Below are 14,790 nucleotides of genomic sequence, written 5' to 3' on the forward strand. Positions count from 1 at the left end.
GAATGATACGTTAGGTTTAAGTCCCTGTGTGGGCTATCCAAGTAAATAAATGTGGCAGGCATTGGAAGAGAATCTGGACTAGAAATACAGATTTGAAGTCACCCCTTATCAATGGTATTTAAAATCAAGAGCTAGTGAAATTGTACAAGTAGAGTACGTAGAATGAGCAGAGTACCACTGGAGAAGCCTTGAGGAATACAGGCATTCAAGGGCAAACAAAAGAAGAGGAACCAATGAGGGAGACTGGAAAGAAAAAGCAGAGAAAACAGAGATTTGATCCTTGTCCATAGGGATGGCATTATGGACTTCGTTGGTGGGCTCATGAAAGAAGTTTTCAGTGCAATGGCCAGGGCAGAAGTCAGATTGTGGTTTGCTGTAAGGTAAATGGGAAGGGTCAGAAAGTTGAGATACTGAGCACAGACCTCTCTTTCAAATCCCTTGGATTAGAAGAGAAGGAAGGGGACAGTTCCTAGAGGACAACCCAGGTTCAAGAAGAGGAAAATATTAACGTATTAAGCCCAAAGTTAAGTTGGCTTCTGGGCTTAGGGGAAAAAGCAAATAGGCAGTGAGAGGTTGAATATTTAGGGAAAAGGGGGGATAATTGATAGAACAAGATCCTCAGAGAGATGAAAGAAGATTGGGGCCATATGTGGAGAGCAGAGCCTTGAACCAGAGTAGGGATGCATCATCTTCTGAACAGGAAGAAAGAGTGTAAGAATTTGTCCAAAGATAGCTAGGAAGGGGAGGATGCTGAGATAATGTATGTGTAATTGTCTCATTGAAGTAGAAGATGAGGTCATCTGCTGAGAGAGAGGTGGCTTTGGTTGGAGTCTTGAGCATAATGACAGTTTTGAAATGTTGCTTAGTAAAATAAAGGCAAGCTAAGCAAGGATGAGTGAGAGATTGCGCAGAGATTGAGGGCTGCAGATTTATAGTGGCATCAGTCTGAAAGCTGATTTTCTCCAACTGTGTTTTAAACAGCTGGGTCATGAAATATAGAAAGTATATTTTTGAATTGATCCTGCATTGAGATTTTGTTAAACAAGTGAAGCAAAAGGACAGAGGTCCAATGTAGTTGAAGCTATTGGTGAGAGAGTGTTAGGGTGATATGAACCATGGTATACCAGCTGGGTAAAGCAGTGAGGCCAGGAGAGGGGTCAAGGGTTCTCCTGGGACTAAAGAAGAGAGACAGTTAAAGCACAGGCAGGAGAGGACTGGAAATATCGGAGATTGTCATCATCTTTGGATATGGGATGGGAAGCAGCACCACTTGATGATTTATTCCAGGGTATGACCTTGATGTGGGTGACCCTGGAGGTGAAGAAGGTGAAGAATTGGATAGGTTAACAAGATGGATACTGAAGTCATCCAGGATGGTGATAGGACAAGGGTTGTGTTAAAAATTGTACCCAAGTGGCCTAGTCTTGTTTTAAAGGAACCTGGAGATTAGTAAGAGGACATCAATGAGAAAAGACCATTGGGTGATATAAACCTCAACGAATGGTTTAGAAGCATCTATGAGAAGAAACAATAACACCTTTTGGGTATGTACTATTCATTAGGCATTGTTTTAAATGTTTGGTTGAACCATATGCACTTGCTGATATTTGAGCATTTTGACCTATAAAAATGGTAATTTCATACTGTTCAACCTCATACTGTATATGTATTCATTCATTCTCACAACCACCTTCTGAAGTAGATTACCATTTAGCAGCTAAACACATTTAGCAGAACCACAGGAATAATAAGTGACTTGCCCAAGGTCATCAAATAAGTAGTAGAGTCCAGTTTTGGACCTTGGCAGTCTAGCCCCAGAGCTTGCAGTCTATCTCTGAGTAGGGAATGCCCACTGTTCCCCCACTGCCCTTTAAGCCTTAACAGTGTGTGAGATGTATGAGACTGAAGTCCTCTCAGGTGTATAATAAACTGAGATAAATGCCATAAAGGAAACAAACATGGTTTTCTGGTCGTTCACAAAGTGTCATACCAGCATGCTCTGTGCTTCCCCACCCTTTATATTGTGTTCTCCTTCACTCTCAGGCTTCTTAATGGCAGAATACTTTCTCTATCTCCTTGCCTAACTGAAACCTAATGTGTCCCTGGTTTCTTTGCAGGAGTTTATTAGTAGACAAGCGAGGAAGGGAATTCTAGACATTTTATGTATAGGGTCACTAGAGTTTGAGAAAGAGCAATGAACACAGTTCATTCAGGAAATGACAAGACATTCTGTATATGAGACATCAGTCAGGATAGTGGGAGAGGTAGAGTTTGTAAGAGAGAGTGATAGAGGTTAAGCCAGAAGCTGGGGTGGGTCTTGAAGGACTTTTTACCATTTTGAAGAACTTAAACATTATCCTCCATGTTGTAGCCAACCACTGGAAAGATTTTAAGCAGCAAAATGCCATGAACAAATTATACAGGTGACCCTTGAACAACACGGTTTGAACTGCACCAGTCCACTTATCCATGGATTTTTTTTTTCCAGTAGTAAATGCTACAGTACTACATGATCTGCAGTTGGTTGAATCCACAGTCATAGAAATGTGGACATGGAGGAAATGCAAATATGAAGGGCCGACTATCAGTTAAATGCAAATTTTCGACTATGGGGAGGGTCAGTTCCCCTAACCCCCATGTTGTTCAAGGGTCAACTGTAGATAAATGTAAGGATGCAATTAAGGGGGGAAAGACTAGAGGCAGGAAGATGAGTTAGGAAGCTGCTATAATTATCCATGTGAAGGAATAGGGCTTGGCAATGGTCCTAGCTATGTGACTGAAGAGGAAGGGTGTATTCACAAGATATTTAATGGCAAGAATTGGCAGATTTTGGTGTCTAAGAGAGTATGGGTTGCTGAAATCAGCAACTAAGATCACCATGCGAGAAAAGAAGTTGCTTTGTAAGGAATCCTCTTTTTCTGTATGTTGAGTACGAGATGTCTCTAGAATCCAGGTAGAAATACAGGTCTGGGAGTCAGGAACCAGGTCTCACAGAAGATGCAGATGAAAATATGTTACATCCCCTGATCTCTCTGAGACTCACTTCCAAAATTGCCACTTCCCCCATCAGTGTCTATCCTGTGGCCACTCCTTGATCTAAGTTAGTACCAGCGTGTGGGGACAGGAACCTGAGTAGGCTGTAGCTTTGGGCTAGGTGCCTTCACCAGGGCCTTACCTGTGGAATCATTGAAAGGTCTGGGGTAGGGTCTAGGACACCCAGTAACTCTCCAACTGCTGAGAGCAGCCCTCTCCCTGCAGCATCATTCCCGTGGGAGAGGGTAGAGTAGCTTCCTAGTGTCCACTGAAAGAAAAACACAACATGAAAGTTATGAGTTTAAGTTTTATTCAGGTTTTTCCTGAGGACTGTAGCCTGAGAAACAGCCTCTCAGATAGCTCTAAGGAACTCCTCCCAAAACGTAGGGGAGGAGACAGTTTACTGCTAATCACAAAGAACAGATATCTGAAGTTAATGATTTTAGTACTTTTCTGTGTACTTTTCTATGGGAAAATGCAAGAATCTTGGGTCATTGAAATTCCCCCTGAGATATGCATCTTAACTATCTAAGGGCCTTTTACCATAGCACAGAATGCCTCAATCTGTTTTTTTCCAACTTGAATTTCCCTCAGGGCGCAGTGGGTTGAGATTCAACCCTTCATATATCTGGATGATGAGCAACGCTATTTCCTTTTTTACACTAGCATGAATGAATGAATGATTGGGGTCACTGAATTTTGGTCATCCTAAAAAGCCACCTGTATACTCTTTTGGTAGGTCTTGTACAAGTTTAATTATGTAGACCTAGTTCCTGGCCTAGGTGTATGTAGACTAGATGGAAACTGTGAATTAGGCATATAACTAGCACACCAACAAGGAATATAGTGGACAAATGGGTAAAATGGTAAAATATAGATAATACAGTCCAGCTAAGCAGTAAGTGAATCAGTGCAAATGTTATTAATGAGAAGGGACCTGGTTCTGACAGGAACAGAATAATATTGCAGAGACATGATAAGCATCAATGAATATGCAAAGCATGGGAAAAGATGTCATTCAGACAAGTCTTTTAATTAGCTTAAAAAATGTGGTAAGGAATAGAAAGACAACCAGTCTTAGCTTTCCCTGAGGTTGAAATAAACTTGACCCAATGGAGTTCCCTAGTCCTGTTCATTTGCTGAGTTGACTTATAGTCCAGGGATTTGCATGTGGAAAACTAATGCCAAGGCAGGATTACCAGACTGTAAATTCATCAAGAAGCCTGATGATATCATAAACTGTGAGAAGCCAATGTCCTGCAGCAGCATCAGAAACCTCCCAGTTTGATTTAGCACTGGTAATCCATTTTATTCCTCTCCATTAGTTATGACAGTAATAACAGATTGGAGACACAACCCCATTTTCTGCCTCTAGTGCTGTCTGCTGCTGGGCACAGCGGCTCCCAGTCATTCTTTCCAGTGTAAATAATGGTTCATGTTTCCAGGGCAGTCGTGAGTCGTTTCTGTGCTAGTGAAATGAGCCCATGTCACCACCCTGTTGGTGAAGATTGAAGGTATGGGTGAAGCCAAGGAAATCCATAAGAAAGCCAGAGCTGCACCCCCTCCCTAAGAGGTATTTTTTGCTCTGGAGGACATTTAGATGTTAATGTTAATTATGTGAATTTTCTTGAGTGTGGGGCAAGAAAATTCTATCACTTGCATCTGTCTGATGCAGGCCTTTTACTTTGGAACTTACTATTTCATGTTAGATGTAAATAAAGAATTCCTTTGTTGTGAGAGGGTATGTTACAAGTCAGTAAACACTTCAGCAAAGAGCATCTTTTGATCTTCATGCCTTTGGCAATAAAAGCTGAGAGCCAGAAACAGGCCAAAGAATTTGGGGCAGAGACCACTAAACGCTTCCCTTTTATCTATTCACAAAATTAGGTGCAGAACTATAGGAGTAGTGGATGGAATGACAATTATTAAGAAAGTTGAAGGGCAAAACGAGGCCACCCGAAAGATAAAGCTGAAGTTTGGATTTTGAGATCTGTGTTAGGACTCAATGAATTTCATGAGAATTTAGGAGCATTATGTAGACACAGCATAAAGGAGAGAAATAAAAATGTTCTATCTCTCTCTCTCTTCCTGTGGTCTCTATAGGAATTAGTGGGTGTGTTAATAAATTTTAAATACTCGTTTGAGAATTCCTTTTTAATAAGAGGTCAGTGGGTAGACACTCATTTTTATGTGTGTGCAAAGTTATACATTTCAAAAACTAGTCTGCTTTAATGCCTTAATTCTGAAAATCCCATTTCAATATGCTTACTAATTCAGTCTCTTTCTAAATATTAAACCATAATATATTCATAAAAACAAATCTAAAATATATAAGTACAAATACATATGTAATTTCTTCTTTTTTGTCTTGCTCATTTTGACATTTTAAATTGTATTGCCAGGTCTTGGTAGACATCTAATATCTGCTTTATTATATGGGACTTATCAGAATCTCCTCTCAGGCCTTATAGAATTCATACTCACATCCTGTAGGTAACTAATAGACTGAAAAGCAAAACCCCACCATGGTAAGGGAGATAATGAACACACTACACACTTGATGAGAGATGAATGGACTTATACTTAAACCTCTTTTTAAATACACATCTTTCCCAGTTTTGGTAGCAGTGAGGGAGACAGAGATTTGGGATGCAGATATCCTGTCCGATGTTCAATACCTCTTTTCTTAGGCCTGGTTTTGTGGTCTGGGGTGGAGGTAGGGAGCAGATTAGCTCAAAGTTTAGCTCTCCTTGACTGATGATGTATAATTGTTAAATAACTTTTAAGAGATCCTGCATAGTTAGTTTCGCATTTTATTTTATCCCACAGTTTCTTGTAGTCTACCTACAGTTCCGATAGCTGGCTGAATTGCTCTGTGACAAAAGGAATCTGAAAACGTACTATATTCCTCCCAAGCTTTAAGACCAAGAAGGTTCTGTGAATATTTTTCAGAGACAGATTGGGGGACTGTGCTCCATCTTAATGGCCTTTTAATTTGAAAGTTAAACTCAGTCCTTCTAATTGCTTGTAGGTATTGGACAATATGAATATTTCCATTGGATAATATGGAGAGGACAATTTATCACTGAAGGACTTGTCGTTTTTATCTTAGCTGAATCAGGTGCCAGTATACACAGTTTGCACTTTCAAGCACAGGTTGATTTATTATGGTGTGGACCTGCAGTTTTTAGAGGGCTTTATTAAACTGAATATTTTTGGTAACTTTAGTAAAGTCCATTTTTTTACCTTGTTGACTTTAAAGTTATCACTGTCAGGTCAAACAAGTTAGAAACAAGAATAAAACCCCAAATTTGGAGGAAAAAGCCTATTATTTTATGACATATAATAAAAATTCATTCAATTTTATTCAACAAAAGATCACAGTTTAGCCCCTCAGGAAGCAAGACAAAGTAATGAGCGCATGAAGTGAGCTTCAAGGAAATGGACAATGAACATTTCAGTGTTGTCTTTCCCACCTCTGGGTATGGGCTCTGGTGCCTGCCACACCTGGGTGGATTTAGCACTGCCACTTCCTAACTCTGTAACATGGGCGTGTTGTTGGACTTTTTTGAATTTGCAAAACCAGAAAATGGTAGCACACTCACAGTTTTGTTAAGATGAGTTCATGAGATAAGAACAGCAATCAGTAACTACAATTAATATTATTGAGTGTCTGCTAATACTCCCAAGGACTGTGCTGGACATCTAAGATGAAGCCAGTGAAGCCCCTTTCACATAGCAGGGATTCAACTTCTACCTACTTCTGCTCTTCCCCACCCCAAGTTTACCAGATTCCTTAGGCAAAAGGGATTTTGCTTATTTGTTCATGTATTCTCCCTTCATTTGCGCATCTATTCAACAAATACATAATGAATTCCATCTAGTTCCAGGAACTATTCTAAGTGCTGGAGATACAGCAATGAGTGACCAAGAGAAACAAAGTCCCTACTGTTGTACATTCTAGCACAGGAGACTGACAATGAACAGGCAAATATATTTAAAATGTTATATGTCATGTAGTAATAAGCGCTATGAAAAAAAAATAGAGTAAGCAGATAGAAAGTGATTGCAATACCAGGAGGCATGGAGGAGGAAGAAAGTTCTATTTTGAATAGTATAATCTAGGGAAAGAGACATTTCAGCAATCTTGAGTATCAGAGTCATTCCAAAAGTAACATTCTTGCTCAGATGTGGAAGTCAAATATGCAGTGAGTTGTAGAAAGAAAGGTTAGAAAAATCAACAGCATACATTAGTGCATATTTTCTTTGGGCTAGTATGCAAAAAGTAATACAGTGTGTCTTTTAATAAGTATAAAGCACTTAGAAAATAGAACATAGTGAGGCTATATAAGTTTGTGCTGTTGTTAGTCTGTTTGAGGAGAGTAAAAAGATACTGTGACCTACTCATTTCTGCTTATAACTAAACAACAATCATACAGAAATCATATATATAGAATAGAAATAGATGGTATTGTGGTGTTGTCTGTTTATTGGATGTTTTAGGTAAATTATTAAGCCATGTCCAAGACAAATATATAGACACCATGAACTTGGGAAAAGTAACTCCTCAAGGGAACTGCAGCCAGATTACTAGTAGGACCCTTGCTGGACCTAAGCTTGCCTCCGAGAACAGTCTTAGCCCAGTGATTTTCTTTCAGCACTTTAAAGATGTCACTTGATTGTCTTCTGGCTTGCATAGTTTGTGACAAGAAGTTTGGTGCAATCCTTATGTTTGTTCCTCTCCATATATAGTCTTTTCTTTTTCTGGCTGCCTTCAAGATCTCTTCTTTATTTTTAATTTTCAGTAGTTTGAATATATGATTTTGTAATTGTTGTTGTTTATCCTACTCAGGGTTCTCTGGCTTTCTTGGACCTGTTGTTTTATGTCTTTAATTATTTGGAGGAAAAATCTGACCATTTTCTTCTGTCTTCTCTCCTGTTCAGAAATTTTCTCTGGTTTCCCACCCTTCCCCCATCTTTCTCATGAGCACCTGGTGGAGAGTGGGTTTGAACGCCCTTGTGATTGCAGCTCCCAAGAGTCCTGTACTCTCACTCTAGCCTATACTTGTCCTTTAGCAATTTCTTAAATATTTAGCTGACTTCTTAACTGCTTATAGTGCCTGGTGGGTGTCTCTTGCTCTGTGTTCTGCCACAAGTGAGCCAGTCTACAGGTTGCAAATTGCCTTGGAAGAACCTGTCCGTTCTTGGATTTCAGGCTGGCTGTTTACCCTGTTACCTGAGCTCTCTGGACTCAAGTAAAGTTATGTTTTTATGTTTTATTCTACTTTTTCTTCTTTTTAGGGTGAGTGTGACGTTTTTCAGCTGTCTGTATGCTAGGTGGAATTAGAATCCTAGTCCAGTGGTTTTTAAATTATTCTACAGATATGCTTCCAGAGTTCCACAAACATGTGATTGAAATTTTATTTTATAAATATTTTAACTGTCTAAAAATTGTAATAAAATAAATTACACTAAAATGTCTTGTATACCAAAGTCACATTGGAGAACTATCAACTTAAATAACTATGTTGCTCTGTTAACTTTTTTTTTTTTCAGACCTCATGAAATCTTCTGCCACCACTTCACACTATCTTTGAACGTCTGGTACCCAGGGCATTGATTAGGGAGGGTGTGGCTTTGCATATCCAAATTCAGCCCTGTTCCTGTCTACACGTGTAAAATTGCAAAGGCAGGGTTAACTATTGCAGGCACATATACACAGTAGTCAGTTAAATGCCAGGCAGTGTCAATGACACCTGTGTTCACTGTACACCAGTTAGTTATGCAGGAACAAGTGAATGGCTAGCATGATGCGTCATGACTTTGTGTTATTAGCCCATATTGTTCTTTTCTTGATTTATTATAAGGAGTGTAAGCAGTTTAAATATTTCTAATAATTCTACTTGGAAAAAAATTCTTGTTATTCCTGTTTCAAGCCCTTGGATCAATTTCATTGAAGGATTAAAAAAAAAAACTTTGAAACTACTTAAATCAAACTTTTCTTGACACTGTGCAACAAAAATGAAATACAGAAATAAGTAAGATGGAGGTTTAGGATAATTGAAGTATGTAACTATCATCTTACAAATTATAAATTTTTATACCAAAACAGCCTCATTGTGAACACAACTTAAAACTACATCATACATTTAAATGTATGAGATAATTTTTAAGTCAGAACTGCTTTTGTCTGTTTATTTATTGGAGTTCTGCATAATATTTGGTTTTCAAGAAATAATTCCACTGCCAAAATATGCCTGCCCCAAAAAATAAATTTAATTTTCACTGATTTTAATGGAAAGAATAATAATATTTATTAGCAAACCCTTAAATAGAACTTACAATGAGTCACATACTTTTCTAAGCATTTTGCATATATATTATTTAATTTAATCCTTATATTAATCCTATGAAGTAGGTACTGTTATCACCCCTATTAATCAGATGAGGGAAACAGACACATGGTATATGTGAGATAACACAGTTAATAAAAGCAAACCCAGGATTCAAACCTAGGCAGACTAGTTCCAGCGTTCCAGTGTGGGATTCAAACCTTGAACCATGAACTGTACTGGTAGTTAGAATGTTAGAGTGGAAGTCTGAAGTCATTGTGAAATTTTATTTCTTTTCCTATAAGATGTATGTCTCTCTGTGTGTGTTTCTCGATCGCTCTCTTTTTTTCTAGCTATACTTCCATTTTTCCACTTGTAGATTAAGTGATAATTGTGTTTATTACCCTTTAGGATGCAATGAGACTTAATACATTAAATATTTTTAAAAGTGCTTTAGGGGTTGGAAAGTAAAGGCCAAACGACTGTAACATAATTGTCGGGAGCAGGGTTGTTTTGGTCCGTTCCTTTTTTTTTTTTCTGAGTAAATTTAAGATATTTTATGTATCAACAGTCTGATTCATTTCACTACCTCCACTTGCTACTGTGGACATTTCCATTCATTCTTCATTGAACATATTCTCACTGAACACTCACTAGTTGCCAGAGGCACTGAGCAGCAAGGCCTGGAAAATTAAGTAGCTTAAGACATGTTCCCTTACTAGTAGGCATTCCCTGCCCAGGTCACAGGTCTTGGTGCTCACGGTTGAGGCATTGGGTGTGCTTATTAAGTGATAGTCAAAATCTTTGCTGTAGAAGAAAAGTCCCTAAGGAATAGTATTTAATTTGAAGGGTTATAGTTTTGGGGTTGGGCTTTTTAAAATGGAAAAATAATATTTCCAGGATGAAGAAATGAAGGAAAGTGCTTTTTTTTTAAGTAAATTAGCATTTCAGTAAAGCCAAGTCATTGAGAATCATATTAAATGAAACTGTGGATGACTGGGACTTGAAAGGACTTTAAAATTATTTGCTTTTGAAATATGCCTATCAGTTTTATTTTTGCTAAACATGGTAGAATGGAAAGGAGAGGAAGCCACATTGCATCTCATGATGTCAGGCATTCCTTTGTAGCTCTAGACATCTTCATTCTGAACGTCAACTGGTGGTTTATCCTTGATATAAAACATCACAAAGTAGTCAAAATGAACACTTTCATAGGAAGCTATATTTTGCATAAAGCACATTTGAAATCTTCCCATTTTAGGAGACTGGACTTGTAAGCTTAAAGTTCATAAGGTTTAGATGGTAATAATAAAAATAAATATATACTTAGAAAAATCATTTCTTTCAAAAGATTGGCCCTTATTATTTGGTATATACAGCATAAATTAAAGACACTCTGCACATTTTTGAGAAACTTCATTCATAATTTGACAATTTTTTTCTGCTGTAAAACATGCCTCTTTGTTGGCTAACATTTTCCATAGGAAAATTTTGCTGAAATTTTTTCCCAAATAATGATAAAGAAGCCTAGCTACATTGTGAAACCTTGTTAAATGAATGAAAAAATTGAGTATTTTTATGATAGTGTGATTTGTTACTGTAGAGCAGTTCAGAATTACTTGTGCTAAATACTAAAACCTCAGTTAGTTTTAGATAAGAGCAGTATATATAGCATCTGTTACTTCTAGTGGGCTTCTCCTGAAAGTCATTTCTAATTAAATGTCTGGCTTATGAGCACTAATGAAAGTTATCTTGATGAGGTTTCATATGAGGTAGGGACCAACAGAAGTTGCCACGATGATGACGACCTGAATCCAGGGAAGCCAGAGATTGCACCTCTTGAGTTGAGATGAAATGTTTACCAGAAGCTCCACACCAACCAACCCCAGTCAACAAATGTCAAGAGAGCTAGTTAAATGTTGAGATTTGCTGCTGTTTCTTGTTTTCTGGATAGAGAGCACAGCATGGGCACTGGCATGGAGGGATGAAGCAACCTGGCATGAACTGTACACGGTTTCATAATAAGGAGCATAGGGCTAGAGGAGCAGTAGGCAGCATAGCATGGAAAGAAGGTATGTCACACAATGCAGCTGACCATCCCAGAGACAATGGGAAGCCAGGGAAGAGATTTAAACCAGAAAATAACATTAATGGCTTCACATTTTAGAAAAGTCATTCTAGCATCTAAGTGGAGGACAACTTAGAGGGTAGAGAGATCCAAGGCAGGGGAAGCAAATTAAAGGTATATTCCAGTGGCTCAGCATGATATGATGAGAGCCTATAGGCAGTAGAAGTGGAGTCAGAGAGGACGTAGAAGGATCAAATATGAGAGATGCTAAGTAAGATAGTAAATATACCTAAATAATTTGTTTTCATGGGATTTTGCCTTTAAAAGGAATAAAATTCATTTTTGGTGTTTCCATGAAATACATTTCAACAACAACAAAAAATAGTTGATTTTAGCATAGAGGCCCTAAAATGTATGTCACAAACGGTATAGTTTAACTAAGCTCATTTAACTTCCAAATTTTATCAGAAAAATAATAGAATGAAATCTTTTGAATGGAGCATGAGACTGCTGAGATCAGAACTGTTGGGTGGGTTTCTTTATGGAACAGTTAGCTTACTTTGTTTGATGGCCTAATCCTAGCCAGTCGTTTACAAATGTGGATGGAATAAGAGGAATCCATTACCATTGCTAGAAAGCCAGTTCAGAGCACATAATATGCTTATATACATTATTAACCTAAAAGAAAAAACTGCAAGAAAAATGGAAATAGGCCAAATTTTCCACGTGCAAATTATGTCAGCTGGTCCTCTTTAAAATATTCCATTTTGAAGCCACTCATAATTCTATCTGCAGCCATCCTTTACATAAAATAAGAAATAGACATTTCAAAAGAAAACACATTTTTAGGCCATACCTCTGGAAAATATTAGAAATAAATTCTTAATAGTAAAGCATTTAGAATTTGCATACTCAGAATAAAATCTAAATTTGAAATTCTCTCTTCAGTAATTCCCTCTACCAACCAAATTCATCAGAATGGAAAGATGCTAAAGATGTTATATCATGTTCACTTTTCTAATGGGATAATTTCTTTGTGGGAACTAAAGTTCAAGGTGGTGAGCCAGCATTAGAGTCTAGATGTTCATAAGTAGAAATGGTTTATTTTTCTCTCCCTGTTTTTTGTTTTGTTTTGTTTGTTAGTTCAATCTCATGAGAAACAAGAGAAAATTCTTCAGGAAATTCCACTTGAAGATGGTAATGTTTTAAAAAGGGAAAGATTAAGCCTGTCATTGTGTGTGTTAAAACATCACCTATATACATCAATACAAAACCCATTAATTAAAATATTGTTAGCTTTTTATTCTTGCAGCCAACATTTATGGAATAATGATGATATCCATAGCACTGGTCTAGTGCTATGGGGACATAAAAGTGAATGGGACATGGTTCCTGCCAGCCCTGAAAGAGGGCACAATTTAGTTGGGAGACAGGCTCACAGATAGCTATTATATAAGGTTGAATTTGTCTAGAGGCTGAAAAAAAAAGAAATACAGAGTACTATAAACGGTGAAATAGTTAACTCATTTGTGGTTGAGGGAAACCAGAACATTATCTTGAAGAACTTGGCATTGAAGTTGAATCTGAAGGGATGGAGGGATGGGAAGGAAGTAGCAGCATTGGAGGAAAGGGAATTCTGAGCAAAGATTACTTAGAAATTGGAAAGCAGAGAATATGTCTTAGAAATGACGAGAAGCCTACTTCAGATGAAGCAGTAAGGATAATAAAGTGAGACTTACAGTACCTTATAGCTGTCTTTGGAAGCCTTTGGAATTTATTGGACACTCAGAGCAAGTTTAACTAAAAGGTTAAGAGTCTAGGAGCTAGAGACAAATTGCCAGAGTTTGAGACCTGGGTCTACTAAATATTAGCTGTGTGACTTTGGACAAGTTACTTAACCTCTCTGTGTCTCAGCTTGCTCATCCATGATAAGAGATGAAATTCTTACATCAGATATTTTGAAATTCAGAATTTTTCAGAAAGATTATATTGTATAGTAATTAGATGTGTTAGATAACTTCCCCAACAAGGTCTCAGGCAGTGCCTCACCAACACATTTGTGTTTTCACAGCAGTCAATATGGGAGTTTATAAGCGGAATAAAAATGATACATAGCCTTATATGCATTCAATTCAGGTTTTATCCAAATGAATTTGTTACAAACTAAGGAAAAGCTACTGGCTTTCAGTGCTTTTTAGATCTCAAAATTATGGATAAGGGGTTGGGGGCCTGTAGCAGTACCATTCTCTTAAGATTGTTGTAAGACTCAAATAAGATGATGTATTTGTAGGGCTTGGCACCCTACTTGGTACTTGGTAAGTGATCATTGTTACTCTTTCTGCATTACTAGTTACAAGTGACATGGGAGAGTAAGTGACATTTCCAAGGTCTCTAGCTAGGCTAGAGTCAGGCAGCTGAAAGCATTTGACACTGGTGAAGTACATACTATGTTTGCTGGACAGTTGCAACCCTTCCAGCCAAATGAAGCATAATGAAGGCATGAACTTTGGAGAATAGTGAGACCAAAAAGATAGTGGGCTTGCTAAGGAGGTATAAGGGTGAGGGAGGAGGCAGAAGGGACCCCCAGGTTTGGGAAACAATTGACCTCTCGTGTTTGCATGGATACTGTGTCGGAGTGCTGTCCCGTGCATTTCTTTGGTGAGCCTCACAAGCACACTGTGCTGATGTGTGGTGCTTGTAGTTTTTTGACACCTGACCCTAGTCCTTTCACACCTCCTTATGTTTAACCACGCTGCCTCTGCTGCCCCAACACTAACTCTGCCCCTACCCTCCTGGCCTACTCCTACTTAATCCTTAGGACTAAGCTTGAATGTTACCTCTTCAGTGAAGCCTTCCTTAAATGATTTAGGAATAGTCAAACCCTCCTTCCTCCATCCAGACTTCTGTGGCACCCTTACCTGTCACAGCATTTGGCACATTGCCTTAGCTCCTCGTCTGTGTGTTCTGTCTCCCCAGTCATTCCCAGTAGTAATCCCAGCACCCTCAGTAATACATAACTGTCATTTAAAACAGATTTAATGAATGTTTGAATCCCTACTTTCCAAGTGGAAAAGTCAGAATATTTCAATAACTTGTCCAACATTGTGCAGTTTGGTTGGAATTGGGGTTTAAACCAGGTATGCCTGATTCTAAAGTCCATGTTATTTTCTCATCTTCACCTAAAGGAAGAAAAAATGTGTACAGATGTTTATTTATGCATGTACAGGTGTAAATACTAGTGAAGGTACATGAGAGGATATTACAAAGCCAAGTATAATGTTTTTTGCATTGTACTTTCTGGACAAATACAATATGCCCTTTTAGTCATTTGTAAATATACATAAATAGAAGTTTATG

At 38.0% G+C, this 14,790-nt stretch overlaps 2 protein-coding genes across 3 annotated transcripts in view; one reads left to right on the plus strand and one right to left on the minus strand.

The window, feature by feature from the left end:
• Positions 1-3,289, minus strand: part of LOC115855628 (filamin A-interacting protein 1-like) — a 163,044-nt gene extending 159,755 nt beyond the window's left edge. The window contains exon 1 of the mRNA XM_030861023.2: positions 3,176-3,289. The gene's annotated coding sequence lies outside the window, so the exon portion shown is untranslated. The remainder of the gene's footprint in view (positions 1-3,175) is intronic.
• Positions 1-14,790, plus strand: part of CMSS1 (cms1 ribosomal small subunit homolog) — a 382,976-nt gene that overhangs the window by 170,542 nt on the left and 197,644 nt on the right. The gene's annotated exons all lie outside the window — the stretch shown is intronic.

The sequence above is a fragment of the Globicephala melas genome, chromosome 4 (assembly GCF_963455315.2).
Source record: "Globicephala melas chromosome 4, mGloMel1.2, whole genome shotgun sequence".
In the NCBI taxonomy this organism is placed as follows: domain Eukaryota; kingdom Metazoa; phylum Chordata; class Mammalia; order Artiodactyla; family Delphinidae; genus Globicephala; species Globicephala melas.